The sequence below is a fragment of the Mandrillus leucophaeus genome, unplaced genomic scaffold, assembly GCF_000951045.1.
Source record: "Mandrillus leucophaeus isolate KB7577 unplaced genomic scaffold, Mleu.le_1.0 Scaffold148, whole genome shotgun sequence".
NCBI lineage: Eukaryota > Metazoa > Chordata > Mammalia > Primates > Cercopithecidae > Mandrillus > Mandrillus leucophaeus.
In genome coordinates, this window is record NW_012101454.1 from 1,763,868 (window position 1) to 1,778,972 (window position 15,105).

Consider the following 15,105-nt stretch of genomic DNA (forward strand, 5'->3'; position numbering starts at 1 on the left):
TAGTAATGTGGTAATGTAATGTGTGCAACATTATTTAACATAGTAAATAACAAGATCTAGCAACATCCTTTTAAATAATGAGCGCAAATGTTCTTTCATGATACTGAAAACAACTGTAATTAAATAATGAAAATAATTGTCATTTCCATTAGTAACAGTCACGAGTACTGCAAATGCTTCTGAGGTTTGTCTGCTAGTTTTGTAGTTGAAGAAAATACTAACTTCCATCTGAAATCAAGATTTTTTTTTTCTTATCTGAGGTCATTAATCCCTCTGAATTATCAATGGACAACTGGGTTAAGAACTCTGACATAGGCTAAGGCTATGACTGTTTAGAGAAGGGTGGAATCTCCTTCCTAGGACTATTTTGTTGTCAATCATTGAGGAAGAGAAGAGCCTCAGATACAAAATCAGAATTTAGGCCTGGCAAGGTAGCTCTTGCATATAATCTCAGCACTTTGAAAGGCCCAGGTGGGAGGATCACTTGAGGTGGGGAGTTCAAGACCATCGTGGGCAACATAGGGAGAACCCATCTCTACAAAAACATTAAAAGTAACAAAAATAAATAAATCAGAATTTAGAAGAAAGACCTAAAGCAGAGGGGCCTTGGACTATTGCCTGGGCTTCTCTCTTAATCTCTTAGGCCCTGAGGGAAGTACATACAACTATGCCTCATGGATTCTGGGTCAGGAGCCAGGCTACAGTGTCTTTCCACAGGTTCCACAAACTGCGAAAACCACACAGATGGTAAATAAGAATATCCAGGTATGTCCTATTCTCTATGTCTGCTTCCGTTTTGCTATTCCCAATTTGTAAAAAAGAGAAAAAAGTCATGTTCTTAATAGTCATGTTCTTCAACCTGGTTTCAGGTGACATTATAGGATTGGAGGTCTACATCTTTAGGATAGTCTCAGGATAGCAACAACAACAACAACAACAACAACCAAAACCAGCTTTTGTGCTGACTTTCCTTTCTTCCCGGGCCCATGGTAGGTGTCACTGATCGATTTTGGCAAAGTGTCTCATCACACCCAGACTTGTCCTCACAATTTGTTAAAACAACAACAAAAGGGAAATAAGAATCCCTGAGCTAGGAAACAGATTACAGTTCAGGATGAAACCTATTTGCCATCTTGGTGCTGGGTGGTCAGGGGGAACAATGCTCTGGGATTTAGCATGGAAGCATTTGCGATAATGAGCCAGGGCTTTCAAGTCCACCAAAGCTCACCCTCAGAGAATCAGAGAAACAGAAACCTTATTTTAACTTAATTAACATGACCAGTGAGTTCCCCCAATAATCTGTGTGAGGAATCTTCTACCCCCATATTCTTTCTCTTTCTGAATGTTGCTGTTGAAACAACTTTTGCAGAAGTAGTATCCATCTTTTCCCCCAGCCCCGCCACCATCCTAGGGCTGGAATTGTCATTCCTCACATGGAGATGGAGATGAGGCATATTTTCTAATTAGGAAATCAGAAACCATTGTAAGAATGTTAGAGTAGTTATTACATTGTACAGTATAGTTTAGCTGCCTTTTGAGATAACTAGGATGTATAGGCTACACCAAGAACATAACCCCTGGTTTATGTTTGTTTCCTGGGGAAAGTGGTTTCTGACTACCAAATAACCAAGTTACTTAATACAAAACAAACTTGTTCTGGAACTTGCTTGTGTGCTGGCAACTCCTTATACTTGGTATGAAACAGTTTTTCTCAAATAATGACTTCTGACTATGATTAGACATTTAGTGGGTTTTAAGCAAAATTTCAGAAATAATACCTTTTATCAATGCTTCTCAAACTATGTGCAGTGAAGGACGGGTTTTTCTTGGCCTTTGTAAAATACAATGAAAATGACTTACTGGAAGATGAAGTAAAAAAAAAACCAGATATACAAAATACAAGCCCAAATCTTTTATTATTTAGTTCAACAGACATAAAATGACTTGTCAAATTTCTGTAACAGTTTCTAAATGCTTACTTTCAATTTTTTGTAATTAACTAGCCATGGACCAGAAACAAAGAGTTCACAGACTGAAAATGGTCAATGGAGCACACTGCCTTTCATAATTGTACTTTTAACCCTTTAAAGTTCTTTGCGTTGTATTCTTACTTGTAATGTTCACAGTAATTTGTGAAATAGGTGACTCGTGATTATTGTAATTTTATATAATATGTGATGGGGAGTTGGACCCTCCATATTCCTTTTATCCCTTCCTCTCCTTACCTCTGTTTTAAAAAGGGAGCAAAAATGCACTGAAGGCATGCTATCAAAGATGGTTATTATCAGCAAAAGAAAGATTTGCCTTTTAGATACCTCACTCCGTGGCTTCTCAAAGACTAAAGGAAACCTCCCCCCAGCCAGGCCATTTTCTGAGAATTCCAGCATATTAAAAAGTGAAGAAATGCCATAACAGAAACATAAAGATTTTTTTAAATATTTATGTTCAACAAATGAACATCTTCAAATAATAGGTTGAATGATATTAACTTGTTGTTTGTAGAGGTCAAATTCATAAACAGAGATAAAACACAATGTAATGTGCTAGTTACAGAATAATTATGCAATTCATAAAAAATACTTATTCCTGGTTTGCTATAGGAAGAGTGGTCCAGTCGTAGAACTGAAGTTTAAAATGAATGAGTTTTTTCAGTTGTGTCAATGTATCTTTATGATGTATGAATAAATGAATTCTGAGATAATGTTGAAAGTCAACATTTAAGGCTCTTTGTAAACTTTGGCTTGCCCGTCCCCATGAGACCCAAGCCTATTTATTTGGAGAGCTATAGGCTTTGTTGCCTCTCTTCCAGGAACCATTGAACCCTGGGGAAGAAGACAGAGAGGGAGAAAACACTGGGAGAGAAGAGGGGAGTAGGGAGAGAAAGATACAAAAACTCCCCAACCTCCATCTGAGGCTGACTTTGGATGGGCTGAACTCTATGGAAAAAGTAAAGACATATTACATCCTCTTCTAGGAAATGCATGCGTGTTTTCCATTGTCCAAAGCAGCATTATTTGTAGTTCTCCATGAATGAACCATATGTTCTACTCCTTTTAGAAGCCTTAATGAAAAAGGCTTAATGAAGGGGTCCACTGAAGTAACAACCACAGGTATAATTTATTGAGCACTTCTTATTCCATACACTGCCTCATTTAACAACCATTTGGTTGTCTTTTGTTAATTGTCAAATAAAAACAGATTTCTGTTTCTTTGCTATTCTTGGTAAGAGCAGAGATGAATGAGCTGGTAGTGAGAGTTGTAGAAAATTACATCATGTAAATTTGCATGAAGGAGAGTTTAAAACTAGGCAGACCTTCCCTGCCTCGGTGGCGGTCAGAGTCTAAGCAGTTGGACAAACATGCAATGTTGTATCAGGGGCTCAGAACTTTGATCTCGATCCTGTGTGTGATGTAAAACCACTAACGACTTTTTAGGAAGGGAGGCATGTTTGTGTTTTCAAAGGTCACTATGATAGGTATGGGGATATTGAGAAGGTGGGCTGGAGTCTATTCAAGAGAAGACACAGATGTGTACAAGGCAGAGGTATGGGGATGGCAGAGAGGAGCAGATTTAAAGAATTTTGAAGGTTGAATGGATAGAAATGGCTAATAAAATGGGGGTGGGCGGAGACTTTCCTGCAGGCTGAAGTGGGAGGATCACTTGAGCCCAGGAGTTCCAGTCCAGTGTCAGCAACATAAGGAGACTTTTTTTTTTTTTTTTTAATGTGGGTGTAATCTGTTATGGGATTAGAGTTTTTTTAAAAAAGAAAAAAAATGTGGAAGGAAATGAGTGAATGGGAGTAACTAGGGTGGGGGAGGAACAGTTTGGGGTGGCAGGGACAGGACAAAATAGTGAGTACGGCCTGGGACATAGCACATTTGATGTGCTCAAGGCTCAGTAAACATTTGCAGCCAAGTTTCTGCTGCTCAGGAATGAGATCTTGCCTGGAGATAGAGACTTGGGAATCATTAACCCAGAGTGTAGCAATCTGAGTAAATGAGCTACAGGGAGGTTTGAGGCTGCAGCCTGAGGTGGTGTAAGTAGAATTCCTAAGAGCTTTATAGGTATGCAGGTGGCTAGGAGATGCGGAAAGGCGGGGAAATAGAATGGAGAATTAGAAATTGATCTGAGCTTTAGGGATCACCTTAAACCAAGGAAAGCAGATACTGACATAAAGGTGCCCTTATCTCTTTCCCCTGAATCTGCATATGTGACCTTGAAATTCTTCATACTGGCTCCAGGCAGTCATTCTGTGTCTATGGAGAATGAAACCTTATTTGCTATGCCTCCACAGAGCCTGGAAACCAACTGAAAGAAGAGGATGGGGATAGGATAGGAGGTTGGCAAGAAATCTCCAGTTAGTTTTGCTTGACATAAGACAGCCCCTCTCGTGGCCTCTACACCCTCAGCAGCAGGAGTGACTAGCAAGCCCTGGAGTGTGCTTCTGGCAAGACCACTCTCTTCTTCAGTGCTTCGTGTCTCACTTCCAATATTTGTGGAACCCCTTGATCTAGATTTCTTCAGTCCCCAAAAGAAGTTGCGGTTCCCCAGCAACCCTCATCTTCCAGACTCTCTTCCCCATGTGGTTGAGTACTTTTCCCCATCTCCCAATTCACCCCCAACTCCCCAAACTCCTTCCTTATGTCCCCGGAAATCATAGTCAGTCATTAGCAAAATCCCTTATATTCACTATATCTCTAAATAGTCTCTTCAACTTTCATGTTATCTACTGACCCCCAATGCCAGGACATTTTCCCACCTGTTCCAGAAAGTTCTAACTCCTGGCTCAAAGTCATTCTCTTTTATAACACACCATCAAAATTCCTGGTGATTTTAGCATCCATGTGTAACCTTTTCATACCTAACTTTTCAGTTGCATAATCTCTCTTCCAATGACCTTGTCTCTACTCCACTTTGACACCTACTCCTGTGGTTATACTTGAAGACTTTTCCATTACTGGTAATGACAACACCTCCAAAATCACGATTTTAAGATCTCACCTTCCAATCACCACCTCTTATTTTTTTTAGCTCATTCCCTCTTGTACTCCATATTTGAAACTTTTTGACCCTGCTTTGATGTCTAACTGTTAGAACTGTTGCCTCTCACTACACACATACTCCATTTTATTCTACTTTGTCTGGTGCTGATTCTTTTTTTTTTTTTTTGAAATGGAATTTCGCTGTTGTTGCCCAGGCTGGAGTGCAATGGTGCCATCTTGGCTCACTGCAACCTCCGCCTCCCGGGTTCAAGCAATTCTCCTGTCTCAGTCTCCTAACTAGCTGAGTTTACAGGCATGCACCACCACACCCGACTAATTTTGTATTTTTAGTAGAGACGAGCTTTCTCCGTGTTGGTCAGGCTGGTCTCAAACTCCCGACCTCAGGTGATCCACCCACCTTGGCCTCCCAAGGTGCTGGGATTACAGGCGTGAGCCACTGTGCCCAGCCTATGCTGATTCTTTATAACACGGGTTTTTAGTAACATTCTGGAGATAGTATTCTGACATGGTTTGGATTTGTGTCCTCACCGAAACCTCATGTTCAATCCATTTCTCCAGCACCTTTTTCCCCCTCTTTGGTCTCCAAAGGGCAAAACCAAAATCCTTTCCATTTACTCATTGTTCCAGAAAAGCACTGAAAAATGTTTCTCTGTAAATAATCCCAACTGGTCTTTGCTTGATTAATTGTACCTAACATCCTGACGATGTGGAAAAATAAGTGATCTTGGTTGCAGCCACCCTGAGACACTGGTTGGTCATGGAGAGGAGACCTGATTCTCACCTGGAGGGTCCTGCAGAGTTCAGCTCTGCTCAGCAGTTGAGTGTCTCACCTGGAAAACCTGAGATTCTTGTTCTTCTGAGGCTTAACACATGGGAACAAAGGCAGGCTGGATCAGAACTTTCAGCACCTGGCTCTGGTTTCCAGCTCAGAGTGGGGCCATCTCCTGTGCCGGGCAAATTTTCACACAGAATTTCAGCAAGGAGCTGGGCACAGTGGCTCATGCCTGTAGTCCTAGCACTTTGGGAGGCTAAAACAGGAGAATCACTTGAGCCCAGGAGTTTGAGATCAGCCTGGGCAACATTGTGAGACCCTGTCTCTGGAAAAAAAAAAAAAAAAAATTAGCTGGGTGTGGTTGTACATGCCTGTAGTTCCAGCTACTCAGGAGGCTGAGGTGAGAGGACAACTTGAGCCCGGATAGGAGGTCAAGGCTGTAGTGAGCTGTGTTCGTGCCACTGCACTTCAGCCTGGCTGACAGAGTGAGAGCCTGTCTCCAACAACAACAACAACAACAAATTTCAACAAGGTGGTAATCCTAACAGATAATTACTAGAGCGTTATCAAGGAAGACAATATGCATTACTGATCTATTTCTTAAGAAAAAATAATAATAAATAAAATTAAAACCTCATGATTTTACAACCTAATAGAATTTTCTAAGCGTAAGTTTTCAACAGGTAACTGTAATTTTAATTAAATATTCCATCTTCCACAAACCTTTGTATACAAGCTCTAGTAATGCCACTTTATTTTGCCTATTTTTTCTTCAAGACAAAATCAAAAAGGATAATTTTAAAAGGATCATGCCTGTAATCCCAGCACTTTGGGAGGCCAAGGGAGGTGGATCACATGAGGTCAGGAGTTTGAGACCAGCCTGACCAACATGGCGAAACCCCGTCTCTACTAAAAATACAGAATTAGTCAGGCGTGGTGGCACATGCCTGTAATCCCAGCTACTTGGGAGGCTGAGGCAGGAGAACTGCTTGACCTCAGGAGGCAGAGGTTGCAGTGGGCTGAGATTGTGCCATTGCACTCCAGCCTGGGCAACAAGAGCGAGACTCCGTCTCTAAAAAAGAACACTCAGCTTCACTATTAGGATCCTCCCAGTTTCGCCCTAGGATGAAAGCTTTATGGCAAGGAGTTCAGCTTTCTCTCTGTTCTTCTTTCTCTTCTAGACCATGCCTCAAAGGCTATTATTTCACACAGAACCTGCCTGCAGATTCTTTTGCTATTAAAAGTAATGGCAAGAACCCCAATTACTTTTGCACCAACATATAGCAAACAAACAAGAGTCTTAGTTCCTCAAGAAGATTTCTACCTTTAGTTCTTTGAAAATAACAAGTGTTTTCTCCTGGCTTTATTTGGAAAATATGGTCTCTATTGACAATAGCTTCCCACCCCAGTGTCCCTTTTCAAGCATGCTTTTTTACTTCTTTCATTAATATTTCCTAAACGATTATAAGATGTTTCACTCCTTGCCACAGTCATATTATCAAATAAAACTAAACTCTCAACATTAGTGCCAAAATTGCACTGTGAATCTAGTTTGTATTTTTTAGTTTTGCCCATTATGTGAAGCTCCTCAAGCAGAAAGGTGGTTGGAAACTATAGTGCTAGGAGAATGGCTTTCTGTTGCTAATAAAAAGAGCAAGGTTAACCTCCTTGACACAGACTCATTTTGAGACAAGATAGAGGGTCAGAAGTATGTTGACCCAGATTATCGAACCCAAAACAGGTACACATAACTTGATAAAGGACTTTCTTTATTTTTCCATACACAGGCAATACATGAATGCTCTTGCATTGCAAAATATTCAAAGGTTACTGGTAAACTTAAAGTCTCCCTGGCTTTCTTCTAGGAGAAAACACTATTTTCAGTTTAAGATATATTCCTTTCTTATCTATCATCTTATTTTCTTACTTATTATCATTCTCTTATTTTCATATATGTAATTAAAAAAATATATGTACCTTTACAAACACATGGTCCTATTGTGTGTGTGTATGTGTGTGTATCTGTGCGTGTATGTGTGTGTGTGTCTGTGTTTATTAAGCAATATTGTCAACTAATTTTTTGGTGCCCCAAGCATCACTTTTTTCACCATAGAAAGTACTCTACCAGCCAGGCGCAGTGGCTCACACCTGTAATCCCAACACTTTGGGAGGCCCAGGTGGGCAGATCACCTGAGGTCAGGAGTTTCAGACTAGCTTAGCCAACATGGTGAAACCCTGTCTCTACTAAAAATATAAAAATTAGCCAGATGTGGTGGGCATGCCTGTAATCCCAGCTACATGCCTTGGGAAGCTGAGTCAGGGGAATCACTTGAACCCGGGAGACAGATATTGCAGTGAGCCAAGATCATGCCTTGGTGACAGAATGAAACTGTCTCAAAAAAAAAAAAAAAAGAAGAAGAAGAAGAAAGAAAATATTTTACAAAAGTTATCTTTGGTTTTAAAAATTAGTAGCTTATTAAAGGTATAGGCTATGAAACCAAATTTTAACAATCACTTATAAGAGGTCTTTGATTAATCTTAAGTCCAATTTATAAATGTAGTTACCTACATTTCTTTATGTCAAGCTGTATTCACAAAAACTGACATATTCTTTTTCCTTTTTAGGTTCTACATTGTGTGATTTAACAAAATTTTTTTGAGTACTTAAGTAACTCATATATCAAATAAATTAAGGTGATTCTTTTTTTTTTTTTTTTAAGTAAGGTCTCTCTCTGTTGCCCAGGCTGAAGTACAGTGGTGCAATCACAGCTCACTGTAGCCTCGACCTCCTGAGCTCACAAAATCAAGTAGTAACTGGGATTACAGGCACGCACCACCATGCCCGGCTAATTTTGGTATTTTTAGTAGAGATGGGGTTTCACTATGTTGGCCAGGCTGGTCTCGAACTCCTGACCTCAGGTGATTCACCCGCCTCGGCCTCCCAAAGTGCTGGGATTACAGGCATGAGCCACTGTGCCTGGCCGAGATGGGTTCTTTCTTAGACTAGTCTTGAACTCCTGGCCTCAAATGGTATTCCCACCTTGGCCTCCCAAAGTGCTGAGACTACAGACCTGAGCCACTGCGCCCAGCCCCATGAAAGATGTTTAGATCAAATAAACTGATAAAGACATGAAAAAAAAAATCAAGTAGTCCTCCTACCTCAGTTTCCTGAGTAGGTGGGACTACAGGCGTCTGCCACCAAACCTGGCTAATTTTTTGATATTTGTAGAGACGAGGTCTCACTAGATTGCCCAGGCTGGTCTTGAACTCTTGGGATCAAGTGATTCTCTCACCTTAACCTCTCAATGTGCTGAGTTTACAGGCATGAGCCCCCAAGCCTGGCCAAAGAGGTGATTCTTAAGTTTTCTTAATGTTCCATTAATGTTTGTAAAGAAAAAATACTAAATTAAAATCACAAGTCTAAATAAATTACTTAATAATGCATTTAAAATTAGAATCACAAGACTGTTGTTCAAATAAGCTATTCTTCTACTAGACCAAATCTAAATTATTACAGGTATATAGACAATAAATATGTGTAAAGTTCTTAATACTAAATTATTGATAATACAGATTTATCTTGACATTTATATACTTAATTTCAAATATTCTTCGGGTTGAAAAATGCTTACCTACTAAAGAAAACTTATTTTATCTCACATGATTTTTGAGCTTATTTTGCTATACAACTTTGAGGTTGCTTTCTTTGCTTGATGGTGTTTCCTAGCAAACAGAGGATATAAACTGTTATGTGAGTGAACCACTATGACCATGATGATACGCATCAATCTCAAGAGTGAGCTAGCCACATACCTATCTTACATCCCTGGATTTTCGCCATATCATCACTACATTGGGTTATCTGGAGAAACAGAAGTAACAGAGTATATATACATAGCAAGAGAGATTTATTTTAAAGACCTTGCTCGTGCAATTATGGAGGCTTTGTAAGTCCAAAATCTGCAAGGAAGGGTTGCAGGCTGGTGACTCAGGGAAGAGGTACTGTCTCAATCTAAAGGCAGTCTGCTATCAGCATTCCTTCTCCCTTGGGAAAGGTCAGTCTTTGTTCTATTAAGACCTTCAGTTGATTGGATGAGGTCTACTTACATTACAAAGAGTAATATGTTTTACTTAAACTCCACGAATTTCAGTGTTAATCTTATCCAAAAAACACCTTCACAGAAACATCCAGAATAACAGTTGACCAACTATCTAAGCACACTGGCCTAACCAAGTTGACATATAAAACTGATCATCACAGTTACTCATAATTTAAATCAGATTAGAAAGTGAACTCCTCACCCAGTTGGCAACATCACTTGATTAAATTTTGCGTTTCTATGGCTAAAATAAGAAAATCTGGCCAGGCGCAGTGGCTCACACCTATAATGCCAGTGCTATGGGAGGCTAAGGTAGGAGGATCACTAAAGTTCAGAAGTTTGAGAACAGCCTGGGCAACACAGGGAAACACCATCTCTACAAATAATTTAAAAAGGCATGGTGGTGCACACCTGTGGTCCCAGCTACTCAGGAGGCCGAGATAGGAAGATTGCTTGGACCTTGGGAGGTCGAGGCTGCATGAGCCATGATTGTACCACTGCACATCAGCCTGGGTTACAGAGTGAGACCCTGTTTCAAAAAAAAATTTTTAAGTAAATATATTTCCATCTAACTGTTAAGACTTTTGAGTTTGCCTAAAGCCTACCTGAATTATTTTATTATGCTATCTTTCAATACTGTCTCTCGTTAAGGCCCTATGACACTCTTACAAATATTTAAGTATTATTTCTGAGCATGTGGTTACCTATGCATACTATCCTTGTTGGTTCTAATTCTTTATTAGTACTTTATTCTTTGATGCATAATAGTACTTTGTACTATTAAGTACAAAGTACTTTAATAGTACTTTAAAATACTAATACTAAATAGCTAAAACTTGAGTATTTGGTATTATACATAATAGTACAAAGCACTTTAATGGTACTTTATTCTTTGATTAAATAGTACTATTAAAGTACTTTATTAATATAATATATAATAATAATAAAGTATTAATAGTACTTTATTAATAGTACTTTATTTTTTGATGCATAATATTTCATTGCATGGGTGTTCCATACTTTATTTTACTGATAAAATATTATAGATGTATCTTATAGTTTACATTCTTATACGAATAGTCTTTCAGATTGTTTCTAATTTTTGCTACCATAAATAATTCTTCAATAAATAATCCTGGATGTGGTTTCTTGTACAACAGTACAAGTGTTTCTATAGAATAAATGCTTAGAATTAGATTTGCTGGTGTGCACATATTAATTTTAATCAATGATTGTACTGCCAGTTGCTCTCCAGAGTAGTTATACTAATTTAATACATAAGCAATGTGAAAATAGCTCTTCTCCTCCTTCTTGCCAGTAGATATAATTTAAAAATTTTATATTTTGCCAGACTTGCATTAAAAAAGAGTATTTTATTTTCCTTTTTATTTGTATCCTTCTGAATTTTTGTGAAGCTAAGTAACTTTTTGGATATTCATTTGCCATTTATAATTCTGCAATTGGCTTTCTTATATATTCATGGATCTGTTTCTGGAATCTTTATCTTTTTTTGTATTGAGATATTTTACTTATTGTATCAATAACTCACTATTTTAATCACTATATATTTATAATACAACTTCACATTAGGTTGAATGAGTTTATTGTTCTAGCCCAATATTTTTTTTAAAAAATCTTGGTTATTCTTAAAAATATACAGTTTCATATAATTTTATAATCACCAGGTAAAAGTATGAAAAATCATTTTGACCTTAGTCATGGTGTACACTGAATTTATAGATTAATTTTTGGAGAATTGACATTTTTTTAAATTGTGGATGTTCCCATCCTTGGACTTGGTATTTATTCATTTGTTTAGTGCTTCTTTTTGTTCTTCTGTAAAAAATGTTATTTTTTCACAAAGATTGTGCATATTTATTTATTCCTAGGTAATTTATAGTTGTTGTTTTTTTTTTTTTTTTTTTGCGATATCATGGCATACTAGTTTCCCAGGGCTGACATAAAAAATTATCACAGACCAGGAATGGTGGCTCACACCTGTAATCCCAACACTTTGGGAGGCCAAGGCTGGAGGATTGCTTGAGCCCAGGAGTTTGAGCCCAGACTGGGCAACAAAGTGAGATCCCTGTCTCTACAAAATAAAACAATTAGCCAGGTATGATTGTGCATGCTTGTAGTCCCAGCTATTTGGGCGGTTGAGACAGGAGAATTGCTTGAGCCCAGGAGTTTGAGGCTGCAGTGAGCCACGATCATGCCACTACACTCCAGCCTGGGTAATAGAATGAGAACCTGTCTCAAAACAACAACAAAATTACCGCAAAATCAGTGACTTAAAAAATCAGAAATTTATTTTCTCATAGTTCTGAAGGTCAAAGGTTAGAAATCAGGGTATAGGCAGGGCTACACTCCCTCTAGCGGCTCTGAAAGTGGATTCTTCCTTGCCCTGTTCAGTTTCTGCTGGCTCCTCATATTCCTCGGTTTGTGGCTGCATAACTCCGATCTCTACCTTCATCTTCACATGGCCTTCCTCGCTGTGTCCCTAAAATTTTCATGTCTTTTCTCCTATAGAGATACCAGTCACTGGATTTAGGGCTTATCCTAAGTCCAGGATGATTTTATCTCGAGATCCTTAAATAATTATATGTGCAAAGACTCTATTTCCCAATAAAGTCACATTTTGAAGTTCTGGGTGAACATGAATTTCAGGGGTGCACTACAAATAGGAAATAACTTTTTTTTCTGACATATATTCTAACTGGTAATTAACTGATATAATATAGAAAAGATAATTTTTACATGTAAATTATACATCTAGGCTCTGTTGCTGAAAATTCAAGAAAACATTTTGCCAGTATCTTCTTGGATTCACTTTAATTTCTTGAGCAATCAATAGTATTGACTGCAAGAAGACCAATTCTAAATCTTTCTTTATACAATTTATACTTAGTTTTCTCCATCTCTTTTCATTGGTTAGGACTTCTAATAAAATATTAAATACAACCACATTTATTCAAGTCTTTTTGATGTCTTTCAACCAAGTTTCATAGTTTCTCCAGAAACATCTTACTCATATATATATTTTTAATTGAAAAGATTTGTTTTTTTTTTTTGTAGAGATGAGGTCTCACTTGTTGCCCAGGCTGCTCTCAAACTGCTGGCCTTAAATGATATTCTTGCCTCGGCTTCCCAAAGTTCTGGGATTATAGGTGTGAGATGCTGTGCCTGGCCTACACATAATTTAAATCAATTTCATTTCTAATTAGTTTGTGGTTTTGTTGCTTATGTGAAAGGGATACTTTAAAATTTTTATTTTCTACTTTGGTTTTGCTAATATATAAATATATTATTTGAAAAACTGATCTTGTATCTTATAGCCTTACTGAACTCTCTTTGTACTTTGAAGAATTTGTTAGTTTATTCCTTTGTATTTTCTAGTAGGAAATTATATTTCTATAAATAAAGAGTTTTCTTCCTCCTTTTCCAGTATTTATATCTGTATCCCTTTTTTTCTGCATTACTAAGCCCTCCAGGATACATTGAATATGAGTAAAAAGAGAAACAATTATGTTAACTGTAATTTTTTCGAAGTTCTATCATTAAATGCAGTTGAAAATTTTTTTTGTATTTGTTTTGTTTTGTTTTGAGACAAGGTCTTGCTCTGTTTCTCAGGCTGGAGTGCAGTGACACAATTACAGCTCACTGCAGACTCAACCTCTGGGGCTTAAACTGGACCATATGTGGTGCCACCATGCCAGGCTAATTTTTTTTTTTTTCTGGAAAGATGGGATCTCCTTATGTTCCCCAGTCTGGTCTCAAGCTCCTGGGCTCAAGCAGTCCTCCCATCTTGGCCTTTCAAAGTCTTGGGATTACAGGTATGCACCACCATGCCTGGCCTAACTTTTCGATAGATACCTTTTTTCAAGTTAAAGAAGTTTCCTTATATACTTACTATGCTAAGACTGTTTAAAAAGATAAAGTATAGGGCATATAAACTTAGAAGTTGCCACTGTGTTCTAACAAGAAGTATTAATAAAAACCTGAGTAAACTGAAAAATCAGCAACTCTTCTTAGATCCATCAGAGAAGTGAGGTCACAGGGAAATCTACCACCCTCACAATTAGAGAAATAGGCAACTACAAAGAGTCACCACAACTTACAGGAGCAGAAACCCAAGAGCGGATATCTCCAGACCATCCAAAAATCTCCAGACCAATGCCAGGGTAGGAACGCCTGAATTACAATTGCTGGTGGTGCAGTGAGGTCAAGTGTGACAGTTTACGAACCCCAGGGAAAGCCAGTCATAGGGAGATGCCCACGCTTTTGTGAATTTCACTTCCAGGAGCTCTGACAAGTCTTCATAGTGAGTATCAGAGAAAAATCCCCTCCTGCTTTTGGTAGAGGGAGGGGAAAAGGAACCATTCTGAAATACTTCATTGCATTCTACCCTTCTTTACAACGTGTGACCTCAGAAGAAACTATTTCACGAAAACCTAACCTACTTGGGTTTCATCAGAGCCTAACCTACCTGAGGGAAGAAAAATACCCAGTGACAGCTCTACTGTAGTCATCCTGTTCCACGTAAGTCGGGGGAAAAAGTGAGAAATGCTGGTTAAGTGCACAGGCTCACCAAAAGACTCAGACTGTAAAACCATTTTCTGCCCCCAACACCTTACCACCACATCACTAACGGCCTACTTACCACAGTTCCTCTTATCCAGTGCCTCATGTACACCTTTCAACCAAAAATTACAAGACACACTAAAAAGCAAAAAATGTAGTTTGAAGAGACTGAACAAGCATCAGACCTGGAGTCAACTATGGCAGGAGCATTGAAATTATCAGAGGATAAATTTTTTAAAAGCTATGATTAATATGCTAAGGGCTTTAATGGGAAAAACTAGATGACATGAAAGAACAAATGGATAGTGTAAGCATAGAAATGTAATTATAAGGAAGAATCAAAAAGAAATGCCAGAGATCAAAAACACTGTAACAGTAATAAAGAATCCGTTGATGAGCATGTTGGTAGACTGGACACAGCTGGGGAAAGAATCTCTGAGTGTGAGTATATGACAGTGAAAACAACCAACACTGAAATTGCAAAGGAAAAAGAAACTGGGGGAAAAAAACAGATTAGAATATCGAAGAACTGTGGGACAACTACAAAAGTTGTAAAATATGCATAATGGTAATATCAGAAGTGAGAAAGGAACAGAAACAACATTGAAGCTATAAATGACTGAGAATTTTACCAAATTAATATCAGACA